Genomic DNA, 22,573 nt, shown 5'->3' on the forward strand with positions numbered 1-22,573 from the left:
TCTAGTTGCACTTGTTCCATTTTCAGTTACTAGTTTTCTGAATAATCCTGAAACGTGCAGTGTACACGGTCAGGTTCAGTTTAGACAGGTTAGTGTCAGGCTAGTCCTTTTTATTCAGACTTAGTCGTTTTCTTTGTTGTTGTAATCATGGGTGTGCTGGCCACGACTCTGTCCGTGGGATGGCGCGGGTAAAACGGATCGTGGGCAGTGCATGCTGTGAGTTTGTTACGCTTGAGAATAAAAGGATGGAAACAGAAAAGGCGCAATTTGAGGCGTCGCAAAACTGCTCCGTTGTAGAGTCTCCTCTTCTCTCTGTTCGTCTGAACTTTGCAAGGTTCAGGTGTGTATGTGTGTGTCCACCTCGCGTGTGTTGATCCAGGACTTGATCCAACAGATCACATAGTTGTGCAGGATTCTGAACTCCTGAAGAAGAGTTGTCAATCACCTGATGGAGAAAGCTGGCCAAAGATTGAGCATATCCGCTCAATAATGTTTTATTAATCTTCATCCAGATTTGCAACTGTATAGAAACAGACAGGTAAAGACCTCACCTGCTCGCTCTAAAATAGATAACATCTTGTTCTTTTTATTCATAATTTTTTATCTTTCAAGTATCATATGTATTGAAAAGTTCTCTCCATTAATTAGTTTTCCCTATTCACTTATTTCAAACAGCAGGTCTATCGACAATTTTTTTATCTGTCACTGACGTGGAGCGGGTTTCTCTAGCTCTCATCATGCAGTTCACCTCTCCCATGTGTCGTTGGTTGACCCCTGAGTTAAACTTTCACCGCCAATTTCTGCAATCATCGCCCTTAACGTCTTCACCTCCTTTGCGAAGGCATTTATATAAGTACATGTATCGTTATTAGTGTTAGAATACGTATAGGACTCCAAGTCATAGGCTTCTTGCCCTCCAAGTCTTGTACACCTATATAATCCCCATGAGGGTCAAATCAATACAACACATAATTACAGGGATTCAATAATTAGTATAAGTGTTGCTTTGTTATCCTCATCTCCGAGTGTTCCTTTTAGTTTCTACTGGTTGTACTATCTTCTGTGTTTTCTATGCTGTGATGTACTCACGGAGAGTTAATCTCCATGTACCATTGTAATTGAACTAGTGAAGTTCGTTTTTGGATTGATGTGGAGGTTGATTTGTCCTTTGATGTAGAATAAAATTATATAATACTGTACATTATTCATTCGATCCCTTTATACTTGATATAGTCAATCTCTACAGCTTAATTAGGTGTATGAGCTCGACTGCTTTCTGAATAAGTTGATGGCGTGATTCTCTCTCAGTGACATCAGAATAGACTGAACTTTTGTTTTCAGGAATGACAAAATAAATTTTTATATTGCAGAGCAACCTGAGTAAAAAAATTGAAAACTGTATTTTTTTTGTCCCAATTATGCCTCCCGGCACTTTGCGAATCGTTAGATTCATCAACACTTGTCTTTTTATCTTAACAGAAAACAAAAACTTGTCTTCCCTCTCAACTGAATCCCTAATGTCGACGCCGTCTGTCTTTGACAACATAATGTACACAGTTGAGCCCTAAGGGACGAGCATTCCTTTCTTCTGAGTCCACCAGTTCCATCGCCGTAAACTGAAGATACATTCAGTACACATCAGTATGACCCAACCATCATATGTACACATCAGGATACATTCAGTACACATCACTATATAGAAGAAGAAGAAAAAGCTAGAAATACTCTGCTACACAGAACCATGAGCTACCCATTTAGCAAGAGAAGAGGTAAAGGGACAAAACATGTCAAAAACATGGAGCAAGCATGTGGAAGCAATGCACATAGTTAATGATGCTGTGCCCATCCTATGGATCTCTGTCCTCAAGCCTTGGTTCTGTCCTGAAGTATTGGACCACTAGGTAGCTGACCATGGCAGTAATAGGCTCCAACAAAGTTCAGCCAAAAAATTCAGAGATAACAAGTTGAGTGCTTTTTTTTTTGATAAAAGAGAGCTCCCCTCTCCGATTTCCATTAATAGAAATCACCAAGTCATACAACTAGCAGAAAATTAAAGCAAGGAAACGAAGCTGTCTCCCCCCTGGTTCCCTGTCAGCACTGTATTGAGGTAGGAGGGAAGCCATCCCTTGCCCTGTCCACAGGTCCTCAAAACAGTGCAGAACTTCCCAGGGGGGAAACCTAAGGCCTGGGCTCAAATCCGGTCCCAGCACCAGCATTACAGGGTTTTAAGAGCCTTAGAACAGAAACTAAGAAACGATAACAGAGCAGTCTCATACACAGGTCTTCTCCGAAGGACCAAAACAAAAGCAGAAAAACAAGTTGAGTGCTATAGCGTGAACCGACAAGTTGCAATCTGAGCCGTAAGATGGGAGACCTACGTTGTCCATTACAAGACTTGCAAGCAGCGAAACGTTGTGTGAGAGCTTCCCTGTGCTACAGTGTCGATTTCTTGGGAAATTTTTCAGAGTTTCAGCTCCTGGCAGGTTGTAGTCATCTCTGTCCACCTCTGCAACCACTCTTCAACTGGCAAGATACAAAACGGAACCCTCTGGATTCTCTTCCAGGTGAATGCCAAATCTGTTGACCTTCGACTGTTACAAATACGCTACTACACATGTAGTACTGTCATCTCCCCACTCTGCTCTTCTCTGAATTTCATTCCCAGGATATGCTGTTTTCTCGCAGCATATCGAGTTGGCAACTGCCTCATAAGTCTAGCATCTTTATTTATGCCAGTACAAGTTAAACATTGGGAGGATTCAGTTTTTTTTCTTTTTGCGAATATATACTACAGGATTTCAGGCTGAAGAGGACCATGAACTAAATATGGTTGCTAGTACAAATTTCAGTGCAAGAGAATTAAAGAATGAAACATTATTGACATTACTTGAGAATCATAAAAAATTGAAGACTGATATGCAAAATGCAGGCTGACAAAGCTTGTACACTATTATCTGCTCCGCTCTTCTCTAAGTAGAGTAGGGACAACCAACACATTAATCAGCATGAGTGAACATTATCACTAGTTCTCCGGACACATGAAAGCTTACTGCCAATAGTATACAATATGCAAAACACTAGTATTTGCAAAAGATAAAGCTTAGTGTCATGGACTTTTTTTAGTCACGATTAACGTGGACCCTCTGAAAATAATTAGTGTCGTACAGAGTAGGTGGACTCGTGAACTTGCTAATCTCATCTCGCTGAATTAATTAACAGCTGTGGTTAAGGATCGGCGAATTGTTAGATTAATTAATCAACACTTGTCTTCCCTCTCAACTGAACCCCCGATCGATTTTGCAAAGAGCAACAACATGGGTGTAAGTGTAGCTACAAGTAGACAGGCAACTTCAACTCTGCTCTCTTCTTTCTTGTGAGGTCATGGAAACGCCACAACTGACTAGTTTTTTTTCCAAGCAAATTTAAATATGACCAGGGCATTTAATGGTTCCTAACTGACATTAATTAACTAGCGCCATATGTTGCACCTACAAAAAGCCGGTGATAGATAGACGATGTCGGTTTCTTACCCACTTTGAAAGGAACGATGTATAGCAGCGCCGGCTGGCCATACCCATCCACAAGGTTCAGCGCCATGTACGTGGTAAGAAGCTCTAGCAAGTTAAACAGAAGAAAAACATAAAGCTCCCATTATATATGAAGCGGAGATCACTTTACCAGTAACATCGTACAGAAGCATATATCTGCAGCCAAATTAAATGAAAACTAGTAGATGCATAAGCAGTGCACACTGTTGTATACTGAAAACACTCGTTGTAAATAAAAAAATCTCACACGCCTGCTCTTGTTCACATGCAAACTAACCTCAGAGCACATGCAACTGCAATCCTGGGAAGAAGGATTGTTGTCCTCAAGCCTTAGTTTTAGTACTAGTCTGAATTGTTGCGTCTGGTCTTATCCTCAAGCAACAGGACACGCCTTCCACAACTTAAGGGACACATATCTGAATTTCCATCCAGGTGAGCCAAATCAGTTGATCAACTGTCGCCAACACTCGACCCTGTCATATCTCTGTTATTATATATCATGCACAGCACGCTTAGCGCTAACTGCTGCTATAGCTGAATGAACGAATCATGCCCAAGCACCTGTCATTTATAAACATACAACACCCACTCGCTGACATTATGCATGTTTGCAGATTCTTCCTTCAGGTTACAACAACCAACTGAAAGAATATATGGAAATCACATAAAAGCTTACTACGTCTGTGCAGCTACATTACAACAACCAACTGAAAGAATACACGGAAACAACCAACACCCACTCACTGACTACAGTTCTTAGCCTATGTGCAGCTACATTATTAATTGTTCTCTCAACACATCAAAACATACTGCCAATAATATAGAATACACGACACTTGTCTTGCCAAAGATGTGATCAATCCTACACAACACTTGTCTTTTTCCGTGATCCATCTTTTCATTCATGTGGCAGCACCAATTTGGCTGCATAGTCAGGGCCTGTGCAGAAAGGGAATACATGAGATCCAGTCCTAATAGGTAATGTTCTGCTTAGCAATTGCTAATAAAATAGGTGCATGTATAGATCAGATTAATTTCTCTCCAAGTCAATTTAACATATATCGCCAAGGGATTTAATAATGGTTTCAACTGACATTAATTAATTAGTGTTATGTGTAGCAACTTAGAAGAGAACTGCCACTAGAAGCACAGTTCGTAATAGGAGAGGTAAATGAATACCAGGTTAATTAGATGGAGAAAACGGCTCCTTTTCCTGGCCAGCTTTTTGTCGCTGGTATTCTTCTTGTTCCTTGTTTTCATCTCCTGAACCGGGTGCAACTGTTGCTACTTATTGTTCCTCCTCTGCAGCCATTGTGTGGACTAACGTCCAAATAGATGAAATTAATAAGATGAAACAAATAGGATAGGATGGAACAAAAATGTAATGAACAAATACAACATTGTCGGGGTATTGCTGTTTTACCTCCAGATTCGATCAGGCGTTGGGGCAGTGCATCCCTCACCCCGATGGTGTCCTCGTCTTCTACCTGCAGCACTTGCTCAATGTAATTATCCTCCCGATCACTCGGCATGCCTACACCCTCCTCCTCCATGTCTATCACTATGTTATGCAACATGCAGCATGTGCTCACTGTCCAGTACATCTCAAGTTGATTTTTGGATGCCACCCTTCTCCCTCCAGGCACTTCCACGTTTCTTTTAGCCTTGTTAGCGGCCTCAGATCAACAGCTGTAGCTGCAGAATGTCTCCTGTTGAACTCAACTTTGGCGTCTGAGAATGAGAGGCCATTATCCAACCGGTAAGGTGTGGGGAGCCCAGGGCAAAGAGGGTATCCTACATCACCAATTATGTATTCACTAACTTCCGATCCCGCACCTGATGATCCATTCAGCTTTCTACCATTCAGCCGAACACCCTCCACGCAGGACTCGACGACATAAGCGTCGTGAAAAAATCTTGATTGGTTCATGCTACCTTGCGGCCGCAATGAAATGCCCGTGAACCTCATATCCGCATCAACCACGGCATGCATTAGCATGCCATCATTTTCCTCATTCTCATGGTTTTGTGATCCAAATTTGATGTGAGTTGTATGCACAACACCGCAGTAGTTTGGGAGGCCATGGATCTTGTCAAACTTGCGCTCAATCTTATCCACTTGAGCGGAGCCAGGCAAACTGATGTGGTGCATTGCTCGCCCTTCCACAGCCTTAACAAACTTCTGAGTTAATAGCGAAACCGTTGACCCATCCACACCAAATGATGATCCTATAATCTCTGGTGTCTCACCTGAGTTCAACATTCTCAGAGCAATGGCTACTGCATCATGGAAAGACAACACTCTGTCATCAATGAAGGTGTGACGTTTTACCATCATATCTTCGGAAAGGGGCACCTTCACCAAGCTGCAGATATAACTAAAGGTACTTCTTCTCATTTTGTACAAAGACTCAAATCCTTTTGTAGTGAATACCATAGAAGGTGATAAAGTTTCTGCATGGCAAGGAAAGTACAAAACTGGTTATACATAATCTTAAGCCAAGAACAAACATATTACTCTTGATTTGTTTAACTTGAGGTAATTGATCTACGGAACAAGTAGAAAAACAAATCCTTAGCAGCATGAGGGGGTGCAACGAAATCAGAGGGTGGCCTTAAACAATGCTCACGGTTGTGGCTAAGACTTAATTTGCATGTCTAGTACAACCATGTCTACATGTCTTCCGAGATGACTTAATCATGTGAAACAAAAAAAAAGTATGGAATATATGCAGTCTTCATGCAGCATATATATACAGGAGACAAAATGAAACAAACTTATAAAATGACAGATTTAGAGTGCCCACAAACTAAGGCAAAGTGTAATTTTTTATTTTCTGTACCTTTAAATATGGAAGAGCGGCTATGAATCAATCTTGAAGTTGTCACTTCTTGTGTACATCACATACCACTTCCTTTTGTTCATACCATCATACGCATATGCCTTGACATGCTCCACGTGGCTGAATTTGTCCCACTCGATACCAGATTGGCCTGCGGCTACTGAACGGAGCAGCCATAACCTGCAGAATAATTGAAAATGTCTTGGCTTTATATCTCGCATGTATTCTGGGAGTTCTTCCATGGTGTAATCTTCAAGGATCAACATATTGAGCGCAGGGATACTCTCCAGCACATTCAACTTTGGGCAATAGGTGATGGTAAGCTTCTGCAGATTTGGGAAATTGGTGATCCTCTCCAAGTCGGAGCTTCCAAGCAATGTAAGATCAACAATAAGAGGAAAGTTCTCAAGATAGCTCAGGTGTTGGATATCTTGTATGATTAATTTCTTCAGAGCCTTTGCATTGGAGGCAAGCCCAAGTGGAACACGCCTCAGTCTGCAATTACAGAGAAAGAGCTCGTCCAAATGTGGCATAGCTTCCACTTGCTCCTCCCACTCCCACTCCTCCCATTCCACCAATCCAATTAAGGACAAATTGTTTAACCTTGGAAATGGTGTTGCCGCTGCCTGCAAGAATCCAGTCTCAACACGCCTGATGCATGGAGCATTGCAGACCTGAAGCAAATGCAGATAGGGGAGCTGACACAACCCATTGGGAAGTTGGGTGCAACAAGCCAGGTCAGAAAAATATAGTGTCTTCAGGTTGTGGAGGGGCACTGTCAATGTCGACATCATCCAGCTCGGGAGTTGATGGCCAAAATACCCTTCGATATGAAGATTTTCTACACTAGGAGGAGGGCAGAGCTCATCAAACACCTCCTCAATTCGTTGCTACTCTGCTTGAGAGATGCCTTCATACTCTTTACCAAACCAATAATCTCCCAATTTGCTGGTGCAGTGCAAGAATAGGTCGATGAGATGTATTTTTTCACCAAGCCTAGCTTTAGCAGCAAACGAAGCAGAAGATACACTCTCCAGTTGAATTACTTTAAGAAGTTTGAGTTGGGAAAGAGGACCCAACTCGTCCAAACTACACCAATCACCGTCCATGTGGGCTCGAAAGCCATGTAGTCTCCTCATACTTGTCAGACCGCAGAAGCCTCTAGGTATCATCCTTATGCTTGGAATACTAAGTAACCTCAGCTGGCCAAGGTTGACAATGCTATCAGGTAGATTCACTAGTTGTGTGCATCCACAAAGGTTGAGGAACTGCAATAATTTCATATTGCCAATGTTCCCTGGAAGTACAGATATATCAGTATTTATCAGTGCCAGATACCTCAGGTGCTTGAGTTGATGCAACGATTCAACCAATGTGGCCACATCCGTAGATTCAATATGTAGAACCCGCAGACAAGAAACGTTAGCCAATGAATCACCATGCTTCATCTTGATGTGGATAGTTGAGATTAATGTTCTCACGTGCTGCTTGTGCATAGATTGCCAATAAATTTCACCAGATTGGAGCATGTTGGTTTCTATAGACAACCGAAGAAACTTCTGTGAATTGAGTTTAGCAAGAATATTGATGTCTTCATTGTGAACTATAAGTGCTTCATCTTTCATCACATACTGAGCAAATGAGCGAACAACATCATGCATGCTACAATAAGATTGATCAAAATAAGATTTATCTGGCTCTATTAGGTTCCTAGATATCAGCTGATTGTAGTAATATCTTCCAGATTCTTCTAAATCATTCAAGCTGCCATGAATAAATCCTTCACTAATCCACATGGCAACTACGTCACCCACATGAAATTTTTTACACTTAGGAAGAAGAGAGTAGTATAGAAAACACTGCCTTAGATAAGAAGGCATGTCTTCATAGCTCAAGTATACTGCATAACTGAGCTCTCGAGGCATTTCAGCTATTGACCATTTAGAATCATCCAAAACCTTCTCCCAGTAACAGCGCAACCCCTCTCTTTGACGCAAGAGTCCTCCCATTAATTTAATGGCAAGTGGTAAACCACCAAATTTTTGTATAATTTTCAATCCGATATCCTTCAGCGTATTGGTGTGGTTTTCATCCATATCACTTGAAAGTACCTGGAAACATATTATTGAACAAACCGATACAGTTAATTGACTACGTACCAAGCTCCTCTAAGGCGCTCAAATATACCTCTTAATAGACAAGAGTACTATTGGATGTAGTCGTCTATTCATCAAGGTAGGTTTGACTATCTAAATATTCAAAGTACAAAAAGTGCTTGTCAAAAGAGAAATGCTATGAATCAATGAATGTATTTACTTATCATGCTCCTATGCTCCAAAGATTTATGCAATGACTTCCACATATGATGTACACACTATATACGAAGAAATTCTTTCCTTTCCTTTATAAAATGGAATGCATTGTCAGAAAAATATACTTTTGCACTACTCTCTCATCGTTGTTACAGAAAACTATACTCTAAATATAGGAAAAATTACAAAAATCATAATACTAGACAAACACCGCAGCCAAAAATCTGAGTGCAATTTTTACGGAAAACCACTGCAACTTTTAGTCTGGTTATTTTTTAACGATTTTTCTTGCATTGGTAGGTTTCACAAAAACTATTGGTTTCTTATCTTAAATAACATTTTTGTTTCTGTTATATACTAAGGTAGTGGAAGAGCAGCTGATCACTCAGATCTTCATCTTGGGTTTGACAAAACAATTAAAAATTAGCAACAATCTAATCACTACATGTATATACACCCCACAATTCTTCAATGGTAAAAGACAACATATCTATTAATTATGCGGATTTTCTACAAATTACTAAAGTTCGGTAAAATAAAATCCTAGTGTTTCGAATGTGTCATGTAGGCAACAAAGTATGGAAAATCCAGTTGGCATTATGATATATTTCTTTGTTTAGCACCATGCTTTGATGACATTATTATTTACTTATTTATTTGCAAAATAGCAAGGTTAATATCAGACCTATAAAATTATTGACATGGCTTGCACTCCAGCAGGTATTAGTGCGTAGAAGCCATTGATATGTACTAACCTGCTTCTTGAGCAACAACCAAGCCTCGTCAGGCGCTAATGTGTTGACATGGTGGTAGGGCCATGTGGCTATCATCCCCAGCGCAACACCTTCATCTCTGGTGGTGATTAGGACTCGACTGCCTGAAGCAGCAGCATTGAAGGGAACTTTGAGCACACCCTCCCATGCTCCATGGTCCCACACATCATCCATTACTAGTAAGGTCTTGTGGCCAATCAAGGCATCCTTCAGGGTTTGATGAAGCGTGTTCTTCGTATTTCCAGCCCGCCAATGGTCTCCTCCGGCTTCAATAACCGCTCTTCTCAAGAGCTCAACCTCACTGAAGTTTTTGTCAATGCTCAACCATATATGTTTGCTGAAGTCACCTTGGATGGCCTTATCATTGAAGACCTTCTCAACAAGGGTGGTCTTGCCAACCCCGCCGACACCTACGATGGCAAGCACCATGATGTTGTTGCTGACATTGTTTCCTGCCTGCATGATCTGAGCCACTAGTGATTTTGTGTCTTCTTCGATCTTCTCTCCAACCACACCGAACCGGTCGGGATCCCCCGACATCTCCCAGCTAGGATTACCACGATGAGAGAAGTTCATATGACTGCTATGATACTCATTGGACCCAAGATTGATGAAGCCAAAGGCAACACTCTGCTCCTTGATGGTGTCAAGCCTCTGGTTGAGCGCCTTGATGCGGGTGCTGATGTCATGAGCATGGGAGGGATTCTGCATGCAAAAGAGCAAGGGATTGAAACACCCTCTAAAATTCTGCATGCAGAAGAGAAGGAGCGGGGGGGGGGGTGAAAACACCCTATGTTTACATGTAATGTTCCACTCTCCATGACGTTGAGATGACAAAGGTCGAGGATGTCAGCAGCTTCATACATGGCACGCTTCACCTGCTCACCTGCCCCACCCACTCTTGGATGCTCTTGTCGCTGATGCTCCTCCTATCGACATCTGCGAGGAAGTTCTTGAGGTCGTGAAGCTTGTTCCCCATCTTGCCGATCTCGTCATAAGCACCGATCAGCATTCCCAGCTCTTCTGCATCCATCTACGCGAGCAAGTCTGCCAAGTAGGATGCAAATGCATCCAGCACCATTGCCATTGCACTTGATGGCTTTTGCTGTGATAATAAAGGTAAGGTGAAAGTTAAGTAGATGAGAGACATGGAAAACGAGCAAGAAGCTCAGCTAGGTGTAATTAGAAGAGAAAAATTAAACATGAACTACCTGACCAACCTTCGAAACGGACGGATGTCCTGCTCATTCAGCTCCAGGGAGCCACTCAGTCCTGGCAAAGATCAAATGAGGCTTCCATTGTGTATGAATGAAATGGGAACTACCAAAATGATGTTTAGCAAAAGGGAAGCTTTCCGTTGTACTATAACATATTGACATGAGGACCCCACCACATCTCTTCATTGATTCCATAACGTGGGCTATAGCTGTCATGTTGCGGATTTTTGCTTAATCTTTTTAATGATTCGCATGATTCGTTCAGGTCAACTAGCTCTACGCCTCTAAATTCTAATTATGTAGGTTCGTTGCAGGCACGGCGTGTTTGTCAGGCTCGTCTGTCGAAAGGTAGCTATGATCCGCATATTATTTTCCGTGATGGACCTAATTGACTTACCAAATACATAACGTGGTCTAGCTGTCAGGTTGCTGATCCTGCACCATTGCAATTTTGAACAAATGAATAGTTTGTTAAGTGTCATCGGTAAGATTTGGATCTGGATTTAATCTAAAAAATGTCCACTAACTGGAGATCATGCAGGCACGAACTAAGATCATATTTATCCAAATCCATGACCATCGTCGGCACGAACTAAGATTATACTATACATATCGACCATCAATTGTTACAGCTAAGCAGCTTCTGCATGTTTTATACCCCTGCGCACCCTGTGTGTTAATATCATCAAAATTAAGACAAGACTGTTATAGACCTTGTGGAGTGGAATGGCGACGGACTGTGCTGCCATGCCATGCGCGCTCCTTTGATTTGGGGAAAATTGTGTTTTCATGGTTAACCGGGGACATGGAGATTGTATGAACCGACAATAAAGGCAAAGAATGTAACTAGTTGTGGTGGAAGGAGGAATGGGGACTGCCCATGTGTTCTTTGCCCGCCAACATGCCATGGGCATTCCAACGCTCTCTTTGCACCGCCCACGGGCTCTTTGGTCATGAACTTTGCTAATCAGGAGTAACATGGGTGTAGAGCTAGATTTATTTATGAGCAGTGCTTCCCCTGCAAACAGGCAAGATGCTAGATTTATTGCCGGAACGCGCGCGCCAGAGGCGGAGCGGTGGGGATCCCCCATTTGGATCTGGAGTTGGCCGGCAGCGAGGAAGCCTATAGAGTGCGTGAGTGAGTCAGAGTAATTGGAATTTTTTTTCTTTTTTTGAGAAAGCCAGAGGAATTGGATAAATCTGGGAAAGGAGAGCCCAATAGAAGCTACTCCTTTGCACCGCCCACAGCCCATAAGCCCATTCATCTGTCAATAACTTTTTATTTTTTGTTGTGAAATTTTAGCAAATGCTAAATCTCGCTTGCAGCCACTAGAGGTTAATAATATATAAAAGAAGGCAACTTGAACAGGATCACCCAGTTCATTTATAATCAAAGACCACCCGTGCGTATATAGTGTTGACTGCTATGCTACTTTGTAGTAACCCTCCTATGTGAAACAAGGCACAAAATTCATGCTATATATGGACCTCTGTCCTCAAGCCTTGCTTCTCTAGGTACGTTGCTGATCAAGGCGGTGAGATAACATGTTGAATGCTACTACACGATACTACTCACTGTTCAAATCTGTTGCTCTTTTCCGAACTTCATTTCTAACAGCTGCTGCAACCGAATCCAAAGTAATGAATCAATAATCTAGATAGATTTTTCACTTCCCATGTAGAGTAGAATTCGCAGCTGCCTCCCTCACGAATCATAAGTTGTGCCAGTACAGTTGAAATATCGTGTAGTAGTTGTACAGGATTCAGACTGGAGATGACAATGAACTCAAGATGGCTGCTATACATGTTAGTGAAAAATGCACGAGCTTAACGTTGTTAGTTACTCAACTCTGATTAATCTTACTGTTGTAGACTTGTTAAGTCAGAATTAACGTGGATCCTCTGAAATTAATTAGTGTTGTGCAGACTACAGAGCAGAGCCGACTAAGGAGTCGTCAACTTGGTAATTTCACCTCACTCGCTGAATTAGTTAACAGTTGCGGTTGCAGGATCGGAAATTCATTAGGTTAACAATCTTTTAAAAAAAAATTAGAATTTCAAATTTTGTTCGTCTTTTCATAAAAGTTCAGCGTTTCAAAATTTTCTATTTAAAAAACATAATTTCTATTTTCCCTATTTTTTATAAATGAGTTCAGAATTTCAAAATGTGCTCTAGTTTTTCAAATATTATTAGTGTTTACAAAAAAAATTCTCTTATTAAATATTGTTCATAGATTCAGAAAATGTTCGTGTATTAAAAAAAATTGTGGATTTCAGAAAATGTCCGTCTTGTCAAATTTTGTTTTGTAATTTCAGAAAATGTTTCTGTTTTTAAAAAAATGTTCACATAACCTATAACATATTTGGTATTTAAAAAGTATTCAAAAAAGTTCAGTGAAATGCAGAATTTTGTAAATGTTGTTTCAAAACAAAAATACACCGCTTCTGAACGTTTACATAAAAAGCCTGCGCTGCCTTCAGACCACATGGAGCTGACCGATTGAGTGGCTAGCAGCTCCAATTCGCTACTTGATTGTCCCTAGTTTGAATCCACTCCTAGCGCGTCCTATTTTAATTTGACTTTTGCGCCTCCATATATCGGTTCATGTTAGTAGGTCGGCCCAGTAGCGGGTCCTCTACTGACGTATGGCGTACACTCTCCTGGTGAATGATCCACCGTACATACGGAAGTGTGTATGATGCCCCTTTATACGTTTTGTAGAGGTGGTTGTATTAAAGCGGGATCCAAGGAAGACAGAAAAGTAAACAGACAAAGTGTTCGAACAAACCCATAACAGGGAGAAATCAGCGTGCACTTGTGTTAATTTACCTCCAGATTTCATCAAGTGCCGGGACAGTATATCCCTCATCCTGACCGCATCCTCGTCTGCTAACCTTCGCACGTGCTTGTTGTAATTACCCCACCCCTCCTCGTCATGATCCTCCATGTCTATCACTATATTATACAACATGCAGCACACATATATTGTTTCCATAGTTGGACATGAACCAACCCCTCTTTTCTTGAAGTGAAGTAGGGGCCAAGGACGCATGCGTACTTTTCTTCTTTGAATTTATAACGTTGATTAATTAGATTATGACAGTCGAGCATGCCAAGCACGGCACACAAGCATTCCTAAAAACCGATTCCCTGGAGCCCTTTCGAGGAAAACATTACTAGTCATTTATTTATTCACGAGAAAACACAGTTTCATACACCGCGGAATGTTCTAGATTTTTTTGTCCCGTGTAGATATAGATGTATAGTATATGTGTACGAATTTTCATCAATATACGTATTTATATGGGTTGTATAAAAGGATAAATACATAAACTAAAATGGGCATGTATTTTTGTTTTACGTACATAAATACAGTGGGACCCTCCAGAATACAAAAGGTCATTTGTTTCAGGTACAAAAATACAGAAATCATGTTGATACAGGTGGGTTAGGAAGCATGTTATGGAGTATGAATGTACTGTTGTTGCTCATTCAACACAGCCAAACTGCAGGGTAGTATATGAACAAACCATATGCACGAGGGGGTAAAGAACCCGCCAACACTTAATTTGGGTTTAATACCAAGTTCCAGTATAAAAGCATATTGGATCAGGTACACAATCATGCACCCGGTTGAGAACAGATTAACTGTCCAAATCATGCATGTGGATCCTGTGGATCTTTCGTCCTCAAGGCTTGGTTCTGTTCTGATATTATTGGACTCTAGGGCTCAAGGGACCGTTCCAAATTACTCGTCGTGGTTTTAGTTCAAATTTGAACTAAAACCATGACGAGTAATTTGGAACGGAGGGAGTACATACCAACAAAATTTAGAGACGTTAACACGTTGAGTGCCATAGCATGAACCGACGACAAGTTGCAGTCTGAGCCATGCATTAGAAGACTTTCACCTGCGCTAAAGTATTGATTTATTCGGAAGTTTCAGAGTCCTCAGAGTTTGAGCTCCTGGCGGGCAGTCATCTCTGCGCACCACCACAATCAATCAGTTTGCAGTTAGCAAGGTACAGAATGAAAACCTGGCTTCTCTTCCATCCAGGCGAATGCCAAATCTGTTGACCTTCCACTGTCACAAAACACTACTACTACACGATAGACGATACTACTGTCATCCCCCCCACTCTGCTCTGCTCTTCTCTTCTCTGAATTTCATTCCTAACGGCTGCTGAAACTGAATCCGAATGAATGAATCATGCCCAAACACCTGTCATCATGTTTGCAACATACTCTTACTTGTTTTCTCAACACAAAAAGAGCTTGTTGCCGATAATACGAAATACACAGCATATCAAGATTTTTCACTTTCCATGGAGAGTAGAATTTGTAGGGAGCTGCCTCATAACTCATAAGGCTAGCACCTTTGAGCCAGTACAGTTGAAACATATCACAAGAATCACCTTTTATCTCGACAATGAAAGAACAAACTTTTGACAAGCAGGGAACTTGGAAACCACAACACTTGCACAACATCTTAGAATGAAACTAAGCATGTAGTGGAAAGAAGGGTACCAAATGAAGCAGTACGTAGTGTCATTCCTAAAAGAATAGCAGTTGAGAATCCGTGTCATTCTTTGATGTACAGGTGCTGAGTGACATCCGTGTCATTCCTAAAGAACAAACTCTTCCATTTTTTTCTTTGATATGTGGGATACAGGGGAATTGAGAATCAACTCTTCGCCCTGGAGACATTACTTGAGAATCATGAAAAATGGAGGCTGGTAAGCAAATTGCAGACTGACAAAGCTTCTGCACTCTTTTATGCTTTACTTGGGCCGGGCAGCCAACACATTAATCAGCATGAATGAACCAAGCCCAAACCGCCAAATACCTGCCATTTTGTTTGCAGATTCTTCCTTCAGGTTACAGCAACCAATTCAAAAGAAGATGTAGACATCACTAATAGTCTTTACTCTCCATGCAACCACATCAGTAATTGTTCTCCCGATGCAGAAAAGCTTACTGCCAATAGTATACAATACAAACACTAGTATTTGCGAAAGCTAAATCTTACTGCCATAGACATTTTTTTAGGCACAATCAACGTGGACCGTCTGAAAATAACAGTGTTGGGCAGACTATGGAGCAGAGCCTATTTAGTTGTCAACCTGCTGAATTCACCCCGCTCAGTTGTGGTTTTAGGAGATCGGTAAATCGTTAGAAAGATCAGTAAATATTCAGAATCAGCCAGTTCGTTTTTCTGGATGAATGAATGTGAATTCGATGGAAGACTTCCAGTGAAGGATCATGTCAGCAAGTTTTCTTAATGCAGAGTCAGATCGACGAGGAGGCCAAGGTCGACGCCATCTGTATGTTGCATTCTCTTCTTCTGAGTAGAGTTACATCGGTGTAAACTGGACATAGATTCAGTTCACATCCATCTGATTAAACCATCATGTGCAGCCGCAAGACATGGAAACAAGCAAGATACCCAAGTTCATTCATAGTCAAATGTCATCCATGCACAGGCATATGCCATGAAACTTCTCGTCAGAGAATACACCAAAAGCATAGCAAGCTTAGGTTCAGTTTTCTTTTGCTTAGGAGAACATGCACATATATTTCTGAAGCAAGCAAAATTACAAGAAAACCTGACCACGTGAACAAGAGCAAGATGCGCACTATTGTAAAACGAGTGTGGTGAATAAACTGCGAATCACACTCGCATTGATCATGCTCTTGTTCACAGGGAAGGCTGACTGAAACTTTCCTTTGGCAAACTAACGTGAATTCAAATGCAACAACCAGACCAGCATACGTGAAGAAGGATCAACGTCGCCAAAGCCCATGATACTGAAACTGTACAACCACTCGTCTGAAACTTAAAGCACTCGTCTCTCTTATCTTCTCCCTCTGTAAAAACACTCTGCTCCTGTTGAGTGCAAAATCTGATAGACTTATAATCCCGTAGGATCTACTTAACAGATCATAAGCCAGACATTAGATCACCTAATAGCATAGATCAGAGAGGGGTTGAGTTCTTACCACCAATGAAAGCAGCCATTGGTGTCGACGGTGCGAAGTCCCGTGCCTGCTCGGTGCAGGCTTGATGCAGGCTCGGTGAAGATGCTCGCTGCAGGTAGCGGCGTCCCTCGGGGCGCCACCGGCACTGCCCTGGGACAGGGGCAGAGCTTGGAGATGATCTTCCCGTCGTGCAGCGCTCCCCCAGATCGGTTAGGGTTTAGGGATGTGGGGAGCAGGAGTAAACCGTACGAGAACTAGTCTGACGTTGGTGCCGGCTGCTCCCCCATCTGTTTATATGTGCGCTGGCGACAGGGGACCAAAACCATAGTTGGTTAGGGTGCCCCCGATCAGGGCGCGTGAGTTGGGGTCAAGGGGAACGATCGTTGGTTCGTACCCCTCTCCCTCACGTTAAGTTATCTTCTGTTTTATTTCTTTTTCGTTTTGGCCCATTGGGCCTTTAGATCAATACCAACATTCTCCCCCTTGATCGTTAGGCTCAATAACTTTTGTCCATTCTCCATAGGAATAATATATCAGAGTAAGGTGTTACAACAGCCGATGAAAAGCCATTGAACCTCAATACTCATAGCACACATCCTATTTCGAAAAGGAAGCATTTTACTTATTGGGAGTGGTTTATATTAGCGGTCCCATAATTCCAGAATCAAGAGGCTTCCAATAATCCCATGCCGGCTACATGCTCACGAAATATATTGGGTGGTAAGCCTTTAGTAAGCGGATCCGCAAGCATACGTGTCGTACTGATATGCTTAACATTAATAGTTTGATCCTGGATTCTATGTTGAACAACATGGTACTTTAGGTCAATGTGCCTGGCAGCAGCACTTGACTTGTTGTTATTCGCATAGAAAACTGCGGGTTCATTATCGCAGTACAATGTCAGTGGTTTGGAAATGCTGTCAACCACTTTAAGTCCGGGAAGGAAATTCTTTAGGAATACAGCCTGCCCGGTGGCCTCAAAACATGCTAGATATTCTGCCATCATCGTAGATGAGGCAACTATCTTTTGCTTGGAGCTTTTCCACGATATGGCTCCTCCAGCGAGTGTGAATATATAACCTGACGTGGATTTCATACTATCCACACACCCGGCAAGATCAGAGTCTGAATAACCAATAACTTCCAGGTTATCGGACTTTCTATATGTAAGCATGAAATTTTTAGTACCTTGCATATAATGCAAGACTTTCTTTGCGGCCTTCCAGTGGTCCGGTCCTGGATTAGATTGAAATCTGCCAAGCATCCCGGTTACAAAAGCTAAGTCAGGGCGTGTACATACTTGAGCATACATGATGCTTCCGACAGCTGAAGCATAAGGAATCGACTTCATTTGATCAGTTTCATTTTGGTTCCTCGGACATTGGAATGTCCCAAACTTATCGCCCTTAACTATGGGGGCAGGTGAGGAAGAGCACTTATGCATATTGAATTTCTTTAGTACTCTCTCAAAGTATGCCTTTTGCGATAGTCCTAATGTTCCTTTGGACCTATCTCGATGAATCTCGATGCCAAGGACATACGAGGCTTCACCGAGATCCTTCATGTCAAATTTTGAGGACAGAAATCTCTTGGTCTCATGCAGCATATCTTTATCACTGCAAGCCAATAGAATATCATCCACATATAGGACTAAAATTGTGAACCTACTGCCTTTAAATTTAACATATATGCAGTTGTCCATTTCATTCTCTTTAAAACCAAAAGTTCTAATAATCTCGTCGAACTTTAGGTACCACTGCCTTGAAGCTTGTCTCAAGCCATATATGGATTTCTTTAAACGACATGCCATGTATATCATCCACATATATGGATTTTCTTTAAACGAAATGGCGAGGATTAACTAAGTCGGTCGATTGGTGATTGTTGTCTAGCTAGGCAACTACACGTCAAATCAATTTGTTGTTAGTGCAACTGCTCCCTTGTTATCAAGGACTTAACTTGTCTAGCTTGCAAGTCTTGTTTGAATATGTAAATATTAGGTAACCTCTATTTTTCTTTTGAAAGAACATAGAAAAATAAATCTTACATGTGCATTTTGGGATGAGGTGTGACCCGGTAAGTTTTGGACAAAATTATGCCCAACTGGTTGTTATAGAAAAGAGGGTACAATAAATGAAATAACAATGATGTTAAAAGTGCTGCCATTAGACTAGCCATAGAGTGTAACCTACACTAGTAACATATACTGAGGCTATATAGACTCATATTGAGTAGCGAGTAGTAACATAAGTGTGGTGTCATGCAAAACTTCATTTATTAGGTTATATAGACTCATATTGTATTGGATATGTGATGTTAGGGTAACTAGCTAAATTACTCAAATTACATCTCTCCTCATTAACTCAATGCCACATAGGGAACTTTGCTGAGTTGGACTTGATGCTACTGTTGAAGTTACTCCCACTATGGCCAGTCTTAAGCAATAGATGCATTTGCTTCCATTTCTCCCTATAAAAGGGGGTGTGGTTCTAGTTTGAGGAGCAAAAGCAAATCATAGCTGAGGGTTGTCATAGCTTCTTTCATAGTGTGGCCGCCTCGGAAAGCCGAAAGTTATGAAGTTTCTGAACCAACTCTGATAAGCAATCCTATATCAGTGTCCATTCAATTTGCATGAGGTATATGGATTGACTCGTTAGGCTGTTCTCCAACAACCCTCCTTGTGTGTGAGCCTACTAGCACACCAAATAAGCACACGAGAGCCTAAAATTCACATTTAGGTGCACATACAGATTGGGCCTGTAAAACTGTGGTAGGTTAGGTGTGCTGATCAAACACTATTGGCTCTAGTAGCATACCAGAGAGAGAGAGATGGCAGATGCCATTGTTGGTCCACTGTTGAGCAAGCTGCAGGCGCTAGCAGTGACGGAGGGGAAGGCCCTAGCCGCCGTGGGCAACGAGATTGACCGCCTCCGCGACAAGCTCATGTGGCTGCATGCGCTGGTGCACGAGACTGACCTCCGCAGCAGGTCAGACAGCAATCAGCAAATCCGCGTACTCGCGTACCAGGTGCGCAAGGTTGCCTTCGCAGCCGAGGATGCCATCGACAATTTCTTCCTGCAGGCCGACCTCTCCCGCTTCGGTCACAACTGGCGTGTGGCGGCTGCCATGTTCTTCTCTAACTTCGGCACACAGATCCGTGTCCGGTACATCCTCTCCCGGAAGATCAAGTCCATGAACACGAGGCTAGAGGATATTGTGGACAACAGTGCCAAGTACCACAGCGATGATGGAAGTACAAAAGCGACCCATGCCTAATATGGAGGGCGTCACGTGCCATCCCTCCAGTCCGCCAGAACTGGTAATTGATCAACCCATGCCTAATATGTGTAGGATATTTGTCTAATTTACATCGCAAACACATATATATATATATTAGTGATCTTCCAGTCCACGCACATGTGACACAACATGTCTTTTATGGTCATCTTGTGATACTAATGGGAACCGAACACTCTAAGTGGTCAAAGATACTCCCTCAGTCCCAAAATCTAAAGCCAAAGTTCAACTTTGACCAACAACTTCAACCTCCATGCCGGCTATAAGGATATCAGATCATCTACTGCATTGTGCTAGCATGTGACGGGAAAATATATTAATCTAGGCCGAGTGAATGCCATGATTGTAATCTTAATTCTCATTAGTAAGCTACCTAATATTACTTTTAACTAATAAATAATTAGTGTTTTTACGTTGGGTAACAAAATTGTAGAAAAATTGGGAACTCAAATTAAAATATACTATAATAATTTGATGAAGAAATATTTATATATCTATGAAAAAGAATGAAGCAAGTGCTTCATAAATTTGCTCTGTTTAATAATTATGACTAATTCGACTGATTCGACCAATATACTTTCAACCTCAGCAACGCAGTTATGTCTTCATTCTCCTAATAATGAACCTAATACTGCTAAAAAAAGATGTGAGCATGTTCTGGATAGAGATAATTCTTTGTGAAACAGGATATCTTTTCAGCAGAACTATATATAACCCCCGTATAAAACAAACCCAATGATTTTATGTTTCCATTGCAAACTCTGAAGAATTTATTATATATAAGCAGCCATAATTTGTCGTGTACAAGTAGGCAAGCTAAAAACTTTGTTGGTACCTTTCTAGGGTTACATGTATTTACAAACTGAGGTATGTAGTAGTACATACTGTAGTAGACACATAGTAGATATGTGAAGTTGTGAGTCTGCGAAACTTTCTTTCAATTAGTAGTATGCTACCTAGCTTAACATGTGAGAGGTGTTAACTTCTCGGGTAATCTGTTTTCCCGCCACCATGTCGGCATTCTGTTGGCCCAATATTTTCATGCATCCTGGCTTTTCTTTGGCTTTTCCTTTCCTACCAAGTTTCTTGGTAAACTTAATTTTTATCTATTTGGAAATTGTCACATTAATCGTATCACTGCAGGAAACTAATCTATTTGAGGAGGCTTTTGTACATAACCGTGAGTCCGACCTAAAATCGCAACATAAATTAAATCGCAACATAAACTCAACTTATTTCTAAGTATAATTTTTTTGTACAAATATTACTTTACTTATTATAACATTCAAATATTTATATGCACATTTTAATAATTTATAATTTTGTCGTTTGAGAATTATTTGTATAATCAAAAAAATATAGTTATGCAAAATATAAAATTTAAAATGTTTTTATAAATATTTAAATCTGGCTAAATTTCAATTACACAGAAATTATGAATATGTGCCATGAGTAAAAGTTATCACAAATGAATATTAACAAAAAAGAGAATACTTTAAAAAATAACATGAACATTTTAAAAATAAGTCATTTTATTTCTACGTAAAATATTTAGAACACATGAATATTTGAGAAAATAATATTACTATGATTATAGTCAATAAACTTTTTATCAACTTCTAAAAAGAAGGTAACGTACACAGAATGGGCTACACTGATTGCAAGAGCATCTACAACAAGACTTGTCAAATCCGGTCCCGCGAACGCGACCGGGCGCGTCCGCGGACAGTGACCGGGCACGCACAGTGCTCAAGTTCATGTTAGATCAAGTTCCTGTCAAGTTCCTAACATTTTTTGATTGTGAGATCAGTTCCTTGCCAGGAAATCTGAAGTGCTTTCCATGTCTGACTGTCTGAGGGCACTCCAAATTGATCACCAAAATTTTGCAACTTTTTGATCTTTCAAGTATCTTATGTATTCAAAAGTTCCCTTCATAAAAAATTTAAAAAAAGTTCCCTTCAATTATTTTACAAGTTTTACTTATTTCAAACAGCAGACCTCCAGGGACCACACCTCGTCTCGGTCGAACTGGCAGTTCAGCTCAGCATGCCGCTGCAGATGTTCTCGACTCCTGATGCACCTGGCTTTAAATGAACAATCTGCCTAATTAATTGTAAGTCATGAGCTTGCTAATCTCACCTCGCTGAATTAATTAAGAGTTGTGGTTGCAGGACCAGTGAACCGTTAGATTAATCAGCACTTCTCTTCCCTCTAAACTGAATCCCTCACTGATTTTGCGAAGAACTACATGGGTGGTGGGTGTAGCGGCAAGTAAACATGCAACTTCAACTCTGTTCTCTTCTTTCTTCGTCAGATTATGACATGCCAGCTATTTTTCTGAACGAAGGAATGAAATGTTTGGATGCGAATTCGATAGAAGATCGACGGCAAAGAATGGCCTCATCCATGCCTGCGAGTTTACTTGGTCGAGGCCAATGTCGACGCGGTCAACTGTGCCACCATAATATAGTTGAGGCCTGAGGGAGGAGAATTATTTTCTTCTGAGCTCACCAGTTCCGTTGGTGTAAACTGAACATACATTCAGCCCAGACATACGTTCTTCTGAATCCAGTTCCATGGGCGTAAACTGAACCATAACTAGC

General features: G+C 41.2%; 1 pseudogene; it reads right to left on the reverse strand.

The window, feature by feature from the left end:
• Nucleotides 1-4,198: 4,198 nt before the first annotated feature.
• Nucleotides 4,199-10,557, reverse strand: LOC123149936 (putative disease resistance protein RGA3; annotated as a pseudogene).
• Nucleotides 10,558-22,573: the final 12,016 nt, after the last annotated feature.

The sequence above is a fragment of the Triticum aestivum genome, chromosome 7A (assembly GCF_018294505.1).
Source record: "Triticum aestivum cultivar Chinese Spring chromosome 7A, IWGSC CS RefSeq v2.1, whole genome shotgun sequence".
NCBI lineage: Eukaryota > Viridiplantae > Streptophyta > Magnoliopsida > Poales > Poaceae > Triticum > Triticum aestivum.